The sequence below is a fragment of the Dermochelys coriacea genome, chromosome 6, assembly GCF_009764565.3.
Source record: "Dermochelys coriacea isolate rDerCor1 chromosome 6, rDerCor1.pri.v4, whole genome shotgun sequence".
NCBI lineage: Eukaryota > Metazoa > Chordata > Testudines > Dermochelyidae > Dermochelys > Dermochelys coriacea.
Window position 1 is genome coordinate 102,743,930 of NC_050073.1, and position 17,334 is coordinate 102,761,263.

The 17,334-nt window shown below is 44.8% G+C and overlaps 1 long non-coding RNA gene across 1 annotated transcript in view; it reads left to right on the forward strand.

Annotated features, from left to right (window-relative positions):
- The first annotated feature begins 7,934 nt into the window (after positions 1 to 7,934).
- The window catches only part of LOC122460577, a 258,725-nt gene continuing 249,325 nt past the window's right edge, over positions 7,935 to 17,334 (forward strand). Inside the window, exons 1-2 of the long non-coding RNA XR_006281975.1 lie at positions 7,935 to 8,829; positions 10,517 to 10,605. This is a non-coding gene — a long non-coding RNA (uncharacterized LOC122460577). The remainder of the gene's footprint in view (positions 8,830 to 10,516; positions 10,606 to 17,334) is intronic.

Genomic DNA, 17,334 nt, shown 5'->3' on the forward strand with positions numbered 1-17,334 from the left:
AAAAAACAGGACACTGGAATTTAAGGCTGGTGCAACCTGTACTGTGAAGCTGATTTTCTTTTCCTTCTCCATGACAGCTGGAATTAAAAGACCAAGTCTCAATCTAATTTGAAACTTCCTGGCTGTGGTCTATTTGCATCATAGCCTGAATCATGAAGAAATGGTTGTTTCTCCATAGGTAAGGCCAGATTGTTTCTGGCCCATGTGTGGGTGCTCAAGGTGAATGGAAGGGCAGAAAAAGGGGTGTAAGCCATACCAGCGGGGTAGGGAGGGATGAGGATGAGCTGAGGTCATGGTGGTAGTCTCCTAAAGGGTGCTGCAATAGACATACTGTCACTGTAGGCTGAGGGACAATGCCTCTCAGAGCTCTCCCAGGAGCAAAGCAGTTCTGTGTTGCCCCTTTTGTGGGCCTGTCTATACCTGGATGGTATAATCTGGATTTGTTTGCAACAAGTTTTCCATAATAGCCTTGACTTTGAGCTGATTTAGCCAAAATGGTACAATCTGCCTGAAATTTCTCTGGTATGCTTCAAGGCTTTTAGACTATACACTCTTCAAGGCAGGGCCTATCTCTTACTGCTGTAGAGACCAACTAGAATGGAGCTCTTATCCTGACTTGGGTCTTTGAGCACCATTCAATGTAAATGTTAAATAATAATAACAGTATTGATACCAGGTGTCTTTGCCAAAGGAATATTTTTTGTAAAATTTGTGGTAAGTGGACAAGACATTTGTCAACTGTCTTAGTTTGGATTATCAGAGAGTTTCACTTTTATGAAAGTTTCTTAATTTTTTTTAGTGTCATATCTCACAAAGAGCTTTGGCTGGTGTTGCCAAAAAAATAGTTTTACTGCGTTGTCCTCAGTGAGGAATGGTGCCCTGGACTAGTTTTCCAGACTTTATTGAATTAATTTTGAAGGTGATTGCTACATTACCTACCTTTAAAACAAATTACTACAGGGTACGAAAGCTATATTAAGTTCATTGTTGTCTATTCACAACCTTAATTCTGTCTTAGGGTCTTATTAAAAAAAAGAAAAAAAGGAAAGACTTCCATTGACTTCAATGGACTTTACATCAGGCCCTCAATTAACTTTTTTTGTTTGAAAAAGTTACTTAAAGCACCTTATTTAATGACAAAGTGGTGCCCTTTTCATTTCCTTAGCCACATATAAATGGCATAAGTTAACTGCTATTATGTTAATGGAAGATTGATGTGCTCATATATAAAATTAACATGGCACACATTAAACGGATTAAAAGCTGGCTAACTGATAGGTCTCAAAATGTAATTGTAAATGGGAAATCATCTTTGAGTGGGTGTGTTTCTAGAGGAGTCCTACAGGGATCTGTTCTTGGCCCTACACTATTTAACATTTTTATCAATGACCTGGAAGAAAACATAAAATCATCACTGATAAAGTTTGAGGATGACACAAAAATTGGGGACATGGTAAATAATGAAGAAGACAGGTTACTTATACAGAGAGATCTGGTTTGCTTGGTAAACCAGGCACAAATAAACAATATGTATTTTAATATGGCTAAATGTATACATCTAGGAACAAAGAGTGTTGGCCATACTTACATGATGGGAGACTGTATCCAGGGAAGCTGTGACTCTGAAAGAGATTTGGGGGTCGCGGTAAATAGTCAGCTGAACATGAGCTCCCAGTGCGATACTGTAGCCAAAAGGACTAATGTGATCCTTAGATGCACAAACAGGGGAATCTTGAGTAGGAATAGAGAGGTCATTTTACCTCTGTATTTGGCAGTGGTGCAACTGCTTCTGGAATCCCATGTCCAGTTCTGGTGTCCTTAATTCAAGAACAATGTTGAAAAATTGGAGAGGTTTCAGAGAAAAGTTACAAGAATGATTAGAAAACTTGTCTTATAGCAGGGATCTCAAACTCGAATCACCACGAGAGCCATATGAGGACTAGTACATTGGCTGAGGGCCGCATCACTGACACTCCCCGCCCCATTACCCCCCGGCCCAGCCCCACTCCACACCTTCCATGAGGCCCTGCCCCTGCCCCACTTCTTCCCACCCCTTCCCCGCCCCCATTCCAACCCCTTCCCCAAAGTCCCCACCCCAACTCCTCCCCCTCCCTGCCCCTATTCCAACCCCTTCCCCAAATCCCTGCCCCGGCCCCGCCTCTTCTCCAGCTCCTCCCCTGAGCGTGTAGCTCCCTGCTCCTCCCCCCTCCCTCCTGGAAAATGCTAAGCACCACCAAACAGCTGTTTGGTGGCAGGAAGTGCCTGGAGATAGGCAGAGGAGAGGGAACGCAGCGCACTATGGGGAGGGGAAGCGGGGGGGAGGGGAACTTGGTGGCCCACAGGAAATATCTCCGGGAGGGTAAGGGGGGGGAACAGGAAATAACCCTGCAGGCCGTGTGTTTGAGACCCCGTCTTATAGTGATAGACTCAAGAAACTCAATCTATTTAGCTCAGTGCTTCTCAAAGTAAGGCCGTCACTCATTCAGGGAAAGCCCCTGGCGGGCCAGGCTGGTTTGTTTACCTGCCACGTTCGCAGTTTCGGCTGATCACGGCTCTCACTGGCCGCTGTTCGCCGCTCCAGGCCAATGGGGTTTGCAGGAAGGGCAGCCAGCACAACCTTCAGCCTGTGCCGCTTCCTGCAGCCCCCATTGGCCTGGAGCAGCGAACCGCGGCCAGTGGGAGCCGCAATCGGCCGAACCTGCAGATGCGGCAGGTAAACAAACCGGCCCAGCCTGCCAGGGGCTTTCCCTGAACAAGCGGTGGCCCTACTTTGAGAACCACTGATTTATCTTAACAAAGAGAAGGCAAAGGGGTGACTTGATTACAGTCTGTAAGTACCTACACGGGGAACAAATATTTAATAATGGGTCTTTAATCTAGCAGAGAAGGGTGTAACATGAGCCCATGACTGGAAGTTGAAGCTAGACAAATTCAGACTGGAAATATAGAGTACAATTTTAACAGTGAGAGTAATAGCTGTTGGAAAAATTTACTAAGGGTCCTGGTGCATTCTCCATCACTGACAATTTTTAAATCAAGATTAAAAGTTTTTCTAGAAGATCTAGAAGGAATGGTTTTGGGGAAGTTCTATGGCCTGTGTTATATAGAAGGTCATTCTGGATGATTGCAGTGATCCCTTCTGGCCTTGGAATATGTGAATCATTAAAAGAAGAATTCTGATGTTTTACTAAAAGTATTAAGCCACTGTGTATGTTGTGCATAGTCAGACTTCCTCCTTTTTGCTTCTTATGAAAGCATTAGCATGATGGCACTGAAATGTAGAATGAATGGATTTCCTGCTTTACCTGGGCCCTTATAAAAAGAAGATGGCTTATCTCATGATGCTGTCCTGGCAAATCAAAGTTTAAATACATTAAATAAATGCTCTTCAGTCTCTCAAGAGCAGTATGCCTCAGAGCAAAGCATTTTAACTGTTTTATGGGGAATAAGACTCTGTTGCATTGTATCAGAGAACAAGTGCACAAAGCTCTTTAGTAAGACCAAGAATGCTTTTTAGTTTGTTTTATTATATGGATTCCATTCATGATGCTATAGTTAAACTAGCTTCAGTGCCTGCATTATAAATTCTTCCCGTCCCTCTCCCCCCAGATCAAATGTTGGCTTACTCTACCTGTTTTAGGACATTGCAGGAACTTTTTTTTTTTTTGGCTAAAGTTTTAAAATCAAAATTTTAAGAAGTGTTTGTAGACTCTAGAACAGTAGTTCTCAAACTAGGGCCGCCGCTTGTTTGTGGAAAGCCCCTGGTGGGCCGGGCCAATTTGTTTACCTGCCACGTCCACAGTTTCAGCTGATCATGGCTCTCAGTGGCTGCTGTTCGCCGCTCCAGGCCAATGGGGGCTGCAGGAAGTGGCGCAGGCCGAGGGATGTGCTGGCCGCCCTTCCTGCAGCCCCCCATTGGCCTGGAGTGGCGAACCGTGGCCAGTGGGAGCCGCGATTGGCCGAACCTGTGGACGTGGCAGGTAAACAAACTGGCCCGGCCCACCAGGGGCTTTCCCTGAACAAGTGGCGGCCCTAGTTTGAGAACCACTGATCTAGAACCCTGTCCGCATTTCAGAGTGCTCAATTGAAGCTCTGAAACATTTGCAGTCCTGCCATTTACTAATAATTATAATGCTAAAACAAGTGGAAGGGCATGACCTTGTGGATAGGTCACAGGAGTGGGACTCCAGAAACCTGGGTTCTATTCTTAGCTCTACCACAGATTTTCTGTGTGATGCTGCACAAGTCTCTTAAGGCTTGATCTTTAGAGTCAGTTGGAGTCTTTTCCATGACTTATGCTCTTTGTGCCTCAGTTCCCCATTTTTAAAATGGGATAAAAATACTTCCTTTCTCCTACCTGTTTCACCTGTCTTGTCTACTTACACAGCAAATATTTTGGGATAGGGATTACGTATTGCTATGATTACGTACAGTGCCTAGCACAATGAGACCCTGATCTGATTTGGGGCGACTAGGTTCTGCAGTAATTCAAATAATAAATAATTATCTTCATCAAATTAGTCTCTAAGCTCTATCTATTTCTTACCTGAGTAAAAGGAAACTGGTAACCATTAGAGGGAATACACCTCTTTCCCTCTTCTTCTAACAATCTGACTATTCAGAAAATAGGAACATATTCTGGGTGAAACCCCACCCTCACTGAAATCAGTGGTAAAACTCCCACTGACTACAATGGTGGAGGTGGAGAGTTTCACCCTTAATGCATAAGACAAGGCCATTCAGAGCTGCCGGTAACCCTTGGACTCCAATGGCTTAAAATGGGCCTGAATTTAGCCCAAGGTGCTGACCACAACAAAATAACTCCTTTGTGCATCTCTCCTGAGTCTGCAAGGTATGGATCCTGGGTGTACAAATGCAGGCAGACACTCTGTGTGCATTGGAAAGGCTCGATACACAGCCCATACCCACTCATGCATGTGCACCCACCTGTGGTCTGTGTCCAGGAGTCAGATCACATTGTTGCATTAGTGTGTTCAATGGTTTGTGTTTAATATTTTTAAAATGAGAGGAGGACAAGAGCAGGAGAGACAGAGATTAGCTCTGAATTCTTGGTTTATTAAAGTAAGTTAAAAAATGCTGACCCTCTTTTCTTACTGGCAACCTTTATGTGTTATTTGTGTTACAACCATAATATCCTTTAGACATTTTCCTGTATTTAATGTTTTAGAGCAATGACAATAGATCAGTACTACTGTACAGATAATTCTTAGGGGCTAACTATAGTATATATATTAACCAAAAAACCGATTATCAACTCCCTTAAGGAAACAAGCTAACATGCACTATCCTATCCTTTAATACCAGTGTTTCATGGTTATCACTTTTAGATAGGATTTAGATTCTAGATTATTTCTGTAGGAATGAGCAAGCAGTCTGTTCACTACCAGTCTGGCTTAATTTTCTCTCATGTCTTTTTTTTTACCATTTTGTCAGATGCTATTTTTATGGATTTTTTCCCCCTTATAAGTCCTTGCTTTTGCTAATATAACATTAATTTGTGATTGATCTTTTTTGGGGTGGAGAAATAAGGTCGAAGCATATATTGGCATCCTGATGTCTTAAGCTGGTCACTCTGCCAGCTCTTGATCAGCAGCCAACTTTTCAATTAGGAGGTGAGAGCGAGTGATCTGTGCCTTTTTTTTTTTTCCATTTATCTCATCTCTAAGGAGAGACACTTTTTGCCTTTCTGAAAATGGCTCCATAGACTTTATCACTGCAGTTCTCTCAAGTCCAAATCCATTTTGATCAGTGGCAGATTTCCGACTCCCATTGAAAAGTTCACTGAGGTTCTCAGCATCTTTCAAAATGCTTGGAGGTGAAGCTATGAAACACAGAAAATGATCAGAGCGGTAATGATGATATTTCTAAAAAAAGGTAGACTGTTGGAGCAGCTAAGATATTATAATCCAAAAAAATGTTATGGATAATTTTCCCCTCATAACCCAAGGACAAAAAACTTTATTACTCTCTAAACTTCAATATTGCACCAATTAAATTCCAGCATCAGAACCAAGGTTACCAATCCATGTTTCATTTGAAAATCTCTCTCTTGTTCCCATATGTCGCATAAGAAAAACTTTTTATTCTTCCTTTTTTCTCTTCTCATTTCCAGTAATTAAAAACCATGAAGGAATATTAAGTTACAGAAACTTCATAAATGTGCTTTCACTTTGCAAAGTGCACACTTGAAATAATACTATTTTCTAAAAGAAGAAATTTGTGTATATATATATATATATATATATATATATATATATATATATATATATATATATATATATATACACACACAAAGAAAAGAAGCAAATTTCAGGCTCTTTTCTTTCCTGGTGCATTTAACTTTTCTACCTCATAGCTCAGATTGCTTTTTTTAATCAAAGCAGTAATGGAAGAACAGTTCTTACACTCAAATGCAATCACATTTAATCATATTTAATATCCTTATTTCTCAGCTGATCAGACTTTAAAAATGTGATTGCTTTAGTTTGATTTAAAACTTAAGGTAAGTCAGAACCAATAAAGAAGTATATTTTTGTTATTTCTCTGCTCAGATTGCATGGCTTCTTTAGTTGCTTCAACTCTGGCTATACTATTTTTTCGGTAGAATTCTATAGTAGTATGTTGCGCCACCACATTACCGTCTTTTCTTGCATTTCCTGGACTTGTTTCCCAGCCAGTGGGACCAGATTCTGCACTCAGTTATTCTGATGCAAGTTGAGACTAACATCAATATCTTAGGTCTGTATGTTCAACCTTGATTTCCAAAGTATAAGGAAAGGAACTGGAGCTGAAGTGACTCTCATCAGGCATTTCAACTACATTAAAGTCCATTATAATTACTATAATTATCCCCTAACTTCCACAACAATCTCTTTATAATCTACAAAATGCTTGCTTCCTTCTTGTGTTATTAAAGGGTAAAGGGTATATTCAGTGTGTCAGGACTTCTTTTGATGTACTGCATATGGATTCCTTTATTCTCAAAGCAGATTACAGAATACGTCACATGCGAGTACAAAATTTTAGGATACTCAGAACACCGCAAGCAGTGATCTTGATAAAATATGAGAGGGACTGTGTGTTTCTAGTAGCACAACTTTAGGGAGCCATTTGCCCTCCTGGTAAATTGGGTATAGACAAACACTACCTTCAAGTCTCACATGTATTTGTGTTCTTTGTAATCTTATGCCCATGAGCATGAATAGAATTTGTCCCTCTCACCAGCATAAATTGGTCCAATAAAAGATCTTACCTCACCCACCTTGTCTCTCTAATATCCTGCTACTGACACAGTTACAACTACACTGCTTACATGAATAGAACTGTTATACTTCCCATAAAGAGTAAGCCTGGAGCCAATGTTATAATTTGATCCTCCCAGTCCAGCCACATATATAACATTTTCTAAGATGCAGAATTGAACAGAGCTAATACAATGTTCCATTCTTTGTTAATTTGATGCAAGTGTTCTGGGTGGGAACTGTGTGCCCAAGTTCAGGGCTGAGGTATTACATACATTCAATGCAATCTTGAGGACTGATCTACTTTGGATTTCTAGAGCTTTTAGACCAGGCCACCTCAGCAACTTGACAAGCATAAATAAACCAGAGGAAAGCTCCGTCTAAGAGATAGCTTAAAAGCTAAAAATGGTTGATCCTTCAAAAACAGTAGTAATCAAAAAGCCTAAATTTAGTCCATTTCGATATGACAGGATGCTGTTAGCAGCTTCAAATTGGACTTTATGGAAGCCAACATCATGGTCACTTAGAACATACATGGTACTGGGTGTGGTTAAGGTAGAAGGGAGCACTTACAACTGCTGGTAGCTTGATGAATTAATGAGGTAATTAGTTCAACAGAACCCAAGAAGGAAAGCCTTGGAACTCATTCCCTTTAAGAAGAAGAATGGAGGCCTAGGGGAAGGAACCTCAATGGGGAGTACAGGAAAAGAGGAGCTGGACTTAAGCATAGGACCCGGAGTCCATGAGGAGAGAGATGAGAAAACACTAAATGGAAAACAACAAACCAAGAAAGTGGGGCCAATATAGGAAAGACAAGGGCAAAGGAGAAGCAGGAAAGTGAAAACCCTAGATGAATACCAAGAACATGAGATCCAAGTGGTGAATACCACAGCAGAAGAGAAGCTAGAAAAGTGGATGAAGGAGCAGGGGACAGCCATGCAAGGACAACCTGAAGGATGGGAGGTGAACGCAATGTATCCAAGTTAGGGGGCCCAGAGGAGGCAGTTACCCCAGATGCCTAACTCCTAAGTGGGAATTAGAGACCCCAAAGCATGAGGGGTTAGCTGGGGAACATACCCCAGCATCCCCGACGAAGGGTGGAGGTAGATCCCGACGAAGGGTGGAGGTAGAGACTGTAGGTTGTCCCTAGTGTGATGACCTGTAGGAATTTCAGGGTTAGGAATTGCTGTCTTCATAAGAAAGATACAATCCAGTCAGGAAGAAAACTGAGCCCTAGTGGAAAAGAGGGGGCCTCTAGCTGAGCTGGGATACTTAAAGAGAGGAGGTATGTGATGGGATGCTATTAACAACTTCCAGCTGGGCTCTATGGAAGCCATCACCCAGGTCACATAGAACACCCAGGACACTGGGTGTGTTTAAGGTAGAAGGGAGCACTGATACCTGCTGGTAGCCTGATGAGTTAATGAGGTAATTAGCTCACCAGCTGGAGAACCCAGGAAGGAGACTTGGCAGTATAAAAGGCAGGGAGCAGGAAAGAGCTCTTCAAAACTGCTTGTATGTGGTTGTATTGTACCTGGAGTTTAAGAAGGAGACAAACAATAAAAAGGTACCTTTGTGGACTTATGTGCTCTGTAATTCAATAAGAGGGCTTACCAGCCAGGGTTTTCCTGAAGAGGAAAGAGGAGCCCATCCCCAACTAGCATTATGAGTTGTGGTATTATGGAAAGTAGCATTTCATTTAAGCCAGCAGCAGAATTAATTTATAGAAATATGGCCATCTTTCTTGGGAATCTGGAAGTTCTGGTCAACCTTTTTGAAATATCCTTTTTTTAAGGGAGGACTGTGTTACAGTCTTCACTGAAGATCTATTAACTGCTGTAATCATTGACTTCAGAGGTACTACCCCCATCCCTTCTAGACCTGAGCAGCTAGTAAAATTTTGGGGCCCTGGGGACGTTCCAGTAGGGAGAAGAAATGGAGGGAGCCTGGTAGTTTCTTTGATGCAGACTTGTTTATTTACAAGAAATGTACAAAGTCCTCCTTTGCGGAATGCAGGAGGAACCAGGGGATCTCTTCTTTGCTTATAGCCCCATGCCTTGTAGCCAACACTAAACCCAGAACTTCCTCTAGGCTTCTCCAGGGTCAGATTGTGCTTACAGGCTGCTGCTTAGTTATTCTGTCCCTCACCCGCACTTACCCCAACAGTACTCAGCAAAATTGTTCCCCTCTATTCGACATTGGTGAGGCCTCATCTGGAGTACTGTGTCCAGTTTTGGGCCCCACATTACAAGAAGGATGTGGAAAAATTGGAAAGAGTCCAGCGGAGGGCAACAAAAATGATTAGGGGACTGGAACACATGACTTATGAGGAGAGGCTGAGGGAACTAGGATTGTTTAATCTGCGGAAGAGAAGAATGAGGAGGGATTTGATAGCTGCTTTCAACTACCTGAAAGGGGGTTCCAAAGAGGATGGATCTAGACTGCTCTCAATGGTAGCAGATGACAGAACAAGGAGTGACGGTCTCAAGTTGCAGTGGGTGAGGTTTAGGTTGGATATTAGGAAAAACTTTTTCACTAGGAGGGTGGTGAAACACTGGAATGGGTTACCTAGGGAGGTGGTGGAATTTCCTTCCTTAGAAGTTTTTAAGGTCAGGCTTGACAAAGCCCTGGCTGGCATGATTTAGTTGGGGATTGGTCCTGCTTTGAGCAAGGGGTTGGACTAGATGACCTCCTGAGGTCCCTTCCAAACCTGATATTCTATGATTCTATGAAAATCCTTTTGCCCACCCAATCAAAAACTCTTGGGTGGGTTCCCAAGCCCATTTATCTTAGATGGGGGATTTGTGATTAATTTATCATGACAGTTATGTTAATTGAAGCATTCCTTCACACCTGGGTCACAAACCTCTTTAAGACCTATACAGTCATCTGTACCTCTCAGCATAACAGTACGCATTTGCAGGATCAGCCCCTTAGGTCCACTTATCCAAGCTAGGCAAACTACCACCATCAATGGAAGATTCCAGCTGCAGCGTGGCTTTACCATCTGAGAATTCCATCCGAATGATGTATGCTGTGTCTGAATTTTAGGTTTAAATCAGATGACTCTGTCCAGCCAAACATTCCACAGCACCTGCCAAAAATAACCGTGCACATGATGCAGTCTCATATTTTTAGTATAGCACTTGCTGATACTGTGTGTTGGAAATAAAAGCTATAAAATAGAGAGAGAGAGAGGTGTTTTTTTCCGAGTGGCATTATATAATAATTTTAATAGAATTACCCCTTTGGAGTTCTTTTTAAGAGGAATATAGAAAATGGAATGAGGACAATCTGTATCTGCGCTAGCAACGTCTCCGAGAGTTGGGACAAGGGGAAGAGAGTGAGTAACATTTTTCTATGTACATAGAGAATAAAGTGTTGTTTCATGCCAGCAGCTCCGTGAACATTAGGTGTTTACTTATTAATCAGACAGCATATTCCTAAAATAACAGTGGAAGTTCCTGAAATACCAATATGAGTCAGTGCAGTTATTTTTTTAAGGCTCTAGTATTCTCACTGATCACATTTAGGTAGAGAGAGGTCTGAACATTTATTCTGAATCCAAACTACATAATATATACTTCTAAAGGCATATTTCATCTGAGGATCACCAGCACACTTTTTTTTTGTACAAAGAAGATATCATTAATTGTTTGACAGATAGGGTGACTTGCCCAACTTCACACAGTGAATCAATGGCAAAGCTCCAAATAGAACCTACAAGACAGATCTTCAACTGATGATATCAATGGAGCTATGACAGTTTACACCAGCTGAGGATTTTTCCTCAGGTCTACTGACTCTTATACTGCATGAGAATTTCAAAGATGACTTAATTCCATTATTTTCCAAACTAAAAGCCTTAATTTGTACACTATCAAACTTGTGGTGGGGAGGAGAAGGAAAGGTGTTTCAGAGGAAGTATAGTATCCAAACCAGAAAGTATATCTAAACCCAAACTCTGGACCTGAAACCCTCCGAATTTTGATGGGGCTCAAATCTGGACCTAAATGTTGCATCTCAAGTGCCACTTCCTCCTCAAAAAAAGAAGTGTTAGAATAAATAAGAAATAGAAACTAATGAGAAAAAAGGTGGAGTTTGGGGAATGGGGACTGAATAGAATACTAAGCCCTGGAGTTCAAGGGAGGGAGGAAGATGTGAAAGTCAATAGAGCAGAAGTATTTGAGTCCACATTTGAAATCTTTCATTAAGTCCCCTAAACTTGAGTCCTGCCCACTTGTGGTTTATTAAAGAGATCATAGCATTCTTTCCTTTTGTTGTTGTTGTTGCAAAGTAGTGATATTAAACCCAGCGTGAAGGTTAAATTCCAACTGGGTAATGATGCTCTGCTTCTTAAAATTCTCCCTGTACTTTCAGTTTGATATGCTTTTCCTGTTCACTTTGCAGCCTAAACTGTTGTGCAGGATTGTTGTGTGCTGCCAAAATGCTGCTGTGTTCTACTCTAGAAGTGGCTGCATTTTGGTGGTATGTGAAAAAATTCCCTTATAGCTTGTCAATTATTTGAGATCCTTTGGGATTGAAGGTGCTGCATAGATGTAAGACAGTATTTTAGAATTTGGCAGACGTGGAGAGTAATTGCCATGCACACTGTCTCCAAATTCTTTTAATTCTACTTAACAGGCCAGTTAGGCTTTTTCCTCTGGTTTCCTGACCATCCCCCATTAACCTGCAGTCTTTGATAAATATGCATTGCGTCATAATGTTGCATAAACATTTTTAGATGGCAAATAGAGAGTAAACAAAACACATGTTAAAATGATATTAAAGCCTTTGATGGCTTATTAAACATTTATATAAAGCTTATTAATCACATGTATACTTTAAAAAATGTATTTTCTTCCAAAATTCTGTCTCTCTTAAGAGGTCAAGGTCACTGGGAGCTGATTCTTTATTATCCCAGTTCAAAATACACAGAAATAGGAAAAGGATCCCCCGTTGTCATCTCACAGCCAGTGCCACAGCTTTTCATGTTCTTCTGGATAATCAGTTTGCAAATAATGTTGGAGATTCTGATCCCAGGAACCTAAGTGCATTGCAGTGTTGACTCACTGGCTTCATCTAGACTAAGGTTTAAAGGTGTGTGGGTAGAATGTGTTAGCTAACATGTTCTAGCAAACGAACACATTTTAAAAGTATTAGCAAAACTTTCATTGTCTTCAGTGGGGTCAGGATATCAACCACAGTGGAAACAGGATGGAACACATGCTAAACTGGTCACATTGAAGAATCGGGTATGTCTACACTGCAGTCCTGGGGTGTGATTGCAGTGGTGCTTAATTTGTAGTGAAAGAGATGCTGGGAATCAAGCAATTTTTTTACCCTCAGAACTGGTGCAGCAAGCCTAGAAGTGCTAGGGCTATGAACTGCCAAGCCTAGAGGTGCCAGGGCTCAGGATTGCCACTCATGTAGACATACCCAAGCTACCCAGGTACCAGAGCAGCAAAGGTACGGCAACCCGGAATTCAGCAGGGACCGAACATGCTCATCTGGAACCCTGGGTAATTACTAGAATGGGTAGCCTGTTCTGAAGCCCATGCTGCCTCAGCTTCACTGCTCCAGTGCCTGAGCTAGCTACATTAAAGCTGGCTGAGGTATGTCTACAAGGGCTGTAATCACACCCCATGACTGCAGTGTAGAGATCCCCTATGCTTCAACATGACCAGCTTAGCATGTGTTAAAATATACGCTGCCTCACCTACGCAGATGTTTTGAATGTGTGAGTTAGAGGGTGGTTCCAGCCTTCTCAGTGCAGGGGGCTGGAAGTGAGTTTTGGGGCACCTCTGCGGGCACTACGCAGAAATAGAATTCCAGATTCTAGAATCAGACCATTGTTTAGAATTGAGACACGAAGGCATTAATGGAGTTAAGAAGTAAGAAATCTGAGAATAGCTCACAATCCCAAGGCTGGGGCACACCTCTTCCCCCTGGAAATTTTTCAAATGGTATGCATGCCCCTCCCCCTCCTGTGGTCAGTGAGCATGCTCAGACCCTTTGGCCCCTGCAGAGGAAAATGTTCCACCCCACAGCTTGGGGAAGGGGGTGCCACATGCACTGACCATAGGGAAGGCAGGGACAGGAGGTCTTGAGATAGGGCGGGGGGGGCCCAGACCCCGCCCTTCCCATCCCCCTTCATTGGCCAGCTCCGAGTTTGCAGAGACTCACCAGCCAGCACCTCCCCTCCCCGCCATGCCCAAGACAGCCGAGCAGACAGCCACCCAGTCAGTGACCTATTGCCTGCACAGGAGATAGCAGGCTGGGGCACTTGTATCTCTGCCCAACTGGGCAGCCTCTGCCAAAGTCCTAGCACTGCAGGCTGGGAGGGGACTGGAGGCCCTAAGACTTCCCTGTGTCCCCTGCTCTGAGTGGGACAGCAGCAGGAAGAAGGGGGTGCAGCCTGGATGCCTGGGCTTTCCACAGGGAGCAGGGGGCTTAGGGAGCCTGTGGGGCTGCATGGTACCAGCTCCCCCTGCATGCTCTGACACTGGGGTATGTTCTAGACAGTTGTGCTGGAAGGCCTGAAAAAGTGGGGGGAAAGCTTAGTCCAGCAGCCACTCCTCTGTCATGATGGAGGGGTGGCTGGAACAAATTTGAGTAAGTAGTGTCGCGATCTCTACCGTGCATTGGCATTCCGTGTGGTTGGAATTTTCATTTGTTTCTTTTTCTACAAAAGGTATTCAACAAGGGAAGTGTTTGAAGTAACAAATCAAATAGTTTCCAACAGCAATTTAACAATGGTTTCTCTTTGCCCCGCCCCTCCCCCCCATAAATCAGCCTGACATTCCCAGAGCCTTCGAGGGAACCCCCTGACTCTGCCAGTTCTGCTCGCCATTCCACACGCTCCCAGCTCTGCTCCCTCTTCCACGCTTTCCCTGCTCCCCCAGCTCTGCTTCCCTTCATGCTGTTCTAAGTCCCAGTTCCCACCTCTGCTCTCTCCTCCCACTTCGCTCCCTGGAGTAGCTCTTGGGTGATGGGTCTGTTCTGCTTCCCCTTGGCCCACCCAGCCCCTGGCACAGTGGAGCTGCCAGAGGCAGTGAGGGCTGAGCAGGGGCTGCATCATGCAGACTGTGGGACTCAGCCAGCACTAGGGTTGCCAGGCATCCAATTTTTGACTGGAATGCTGACTTGAAAAGTGACCCTGGTGGCTCTGATCAGCAACGCTGACCTGGCCATTAAACGTCCAGTTGGTGCAGGGCTGGCAGGCTCCCTACTTGACACTACATGGCTCCCCAGAAGTGGCTACATGTCCCTTGGCTCCTAGGCAGAGGGATGGCCAAGGGGGGCTCTGCAAGCTGCCCCAGCCCTGAACCCCAGCTCCGTAGCTCCCATTGGCCAGGAACTGCAGCCAATGGGAGCTGCGGGGGCTGTGCCTTTGGGTGGAGACACCGCGCAGGTCCAGCTGGCCGTGCCTCCGCCTAGGAGCCGAGGGACATGTTGCTGCTCATGTGGAGCCGCACGAGGTGAGCACCATCTGGACCCCGCATCCCCTCCCACACCCCAGTCCCCTGTCCCAGCCCTGAGCCTCCTCCTGCACCCTAACTCCCTCCTGGAGTCTGTACCCTGCACCCTGCTCCCCCTCCTACACCTCAACCCCCTCCCCTGCCCTGAGCCCCCGCCCACCCCAAACTTCCTCCCAGAGCCCGCAGCCTGAACCCTCCACTGTGCCCCAACCCCCTGCTCCAGTTTGGAACCACCCCTGCACCCAGCCCCCTCCTGCATCCCAAACCCCTCATTCCTGGCCCCACACCAGACGCTGCACCCCCAGTTGGAGCCCTCACCCCCTCGCACCCCAACCTCCTGCCTCAGCCCAGAATCATAGAATCATAGAATCATAGAATATCAGGGTTGGAAGGGACCCCAGAAGGTCATCTAGTCCAACCCCCTGCTCAAAGCAGGACCAAGTCCCAGTTAAATCATCCCAGCCAGGGCTTTGTCAAGCCTGACCTTAAAAACCTCTAAGGAAGGAGATTCTACCACCTCCCTAGGTAACGCATTCCAGTGTTTCACCACCCTCTTAGTGAAAAAGTTTTTCCTAATATCCAATCTAAACCTCCCCCATTGCAACTTGAGACCATTACTCCTCGTTCTGTCATCTGCTACCATTGAGAACAGTCTAGAGCCATCCTCTTTGAAACCCCCTTTCAGGTAGTTGAAAGCAGCTATCAAATCCCCCCTCATTCTTCTCTTCTGCAGACTAAACAATCCCAGCTCCCTCAGCCTCTCCTCATAAGTCATGTGCTCTAGACCCCTAATCATTTTTGTTGCCCTTCGCTGTACTCTTTCCAATTTATCCACATCCTTCCTGTAGTGTGGGGCCCAAAACTGGACACAGTACTCCAGATGAGGCCTCACCAGTGTCGAATAGAGGGGAACGATCACGTCCCTCGATCTGCTCGCTATGCCCCTACTTATACATCCCAAAATGCCATTGGCCTTCTTGGCAACAAGGGCACACTGCTGACTCATATCCAGCTTCTCGTCCACTGTCACCCCTAGGTCCTTTTCCGCAGAACTGCTGCCGAGCCATTCGGTCCCTAGTCTGTAGCGGTGCATTGGATTCTTCCATCCTAAGTGCAGGACCCTGCATTTATCCTTATTGAACCTCATTAGATTTCTTTTGGCCCAATCCTCCAATTTGTCTAGGTCCTTCTGTATCCTATCCCTCCCCTCCAGCGTATCTACCACTCCTCCCAGTTTAGTATCATCCGCAAATTTGCTGAGAGTGCAATCCACACCATCCTCCAGATCATTTATGAAGATATTGAACAAAACGGGCCCCAGGACCGACCCCTGGGGCACTCCACTTGACACCGGCTGCCAACTAGACATGGAGCCATTGATCACTACCCGTTGAGCCCGACAATCTAGCCAGCTTTCTACCCACCTTATAGTGCATTCATCCAGCCCATACTTCCTTAACTTGCTGACAAGAATGCTGTGGGAGACCGTGTCAAAAGCTTTGCTAAAGTCAAGAAACAATACATCCACTGCTTTCCCTTCATCCACAGAACCAGTAATCTCATCATAAAAGGCGATTAGATTAGTCAGGCATGACCTTCCCTTGGTGAATCCATGCTGACTGTTCCTGATCACTTTCCTCTCCTCTAAGTGCTTCAGGATTGATTCTTTGAGGACCTGCTCCATGATTTTTCCAGGGACTGAGGTGAGGCTGACCGGCCTGTAGTTCCCAGGATCCTCCTTCTTCCCTTTTTTAAAGATGGGCACTACATTAGCCTTTTTCCAGTCATCCGGGACTTCCCCCGTTCGCCACGAGTTTTCAAAGATAATGGCCAAGGGCTCTGCAATCACAGCCGCCAATTCCTTCAGCACTCTCGGATGCAATTCGTCCGGCCCCATGGACTTGTGCACGTCCAGCTTTTCTAAATAGTCCCTAACCACCTCTATCTCTACAGAGGGCTGGCCATCTCTTCCCCGTTTTGTGTTGCCCAGCACAGCAGTCTGGGAGCTGACCTTGTTAGTGAAAACAGAGGCAAAAAAAGCATTGAGTACATTAGCTTTTTCCACATCCTCTGTCACTAGCTTGCCTCCCTCATTCAGTAAGGGGCCCACACTTTCCTTGGCTTTCTTCTTGTTGCCAACATACCTGAAGAAACCCTTCTTGTTACTCTTGACATCTCTTGCTAGCTGCAGCTCCAGGTGCGATTTGGCCCTCCTGATATCTTTCCTACATGCCCGAGCAATATTTTTATACTCTTCCCTGGTCATATGTCCAACCTTCCATCTGAATCCCCTGCCATACTCCAAACCCCTCGGCCCCAGCCCGAAGCCTCCTCCTGCATCCCAAACCCCTCATCCCTGGCCACACCCCAGAGTCTGTACCCCCAGCTGACACCATCACTCCCTCCCGCACCCCAACCTCCTGCTTTAGTCTGGTGAAAATGAGGAGTGAGTGAGAGAAAGCTACAGAGGGAGGGGGATGGAGTGAGCATGGGCAGAGACTCGAGAAGGGGTGGGGAAGGGACAGAGCAAGGGTGTTCGGTTTTGTGCAATTAGAAAGTTGGCAACCCTAACCATCACACCGCCAAAGCAA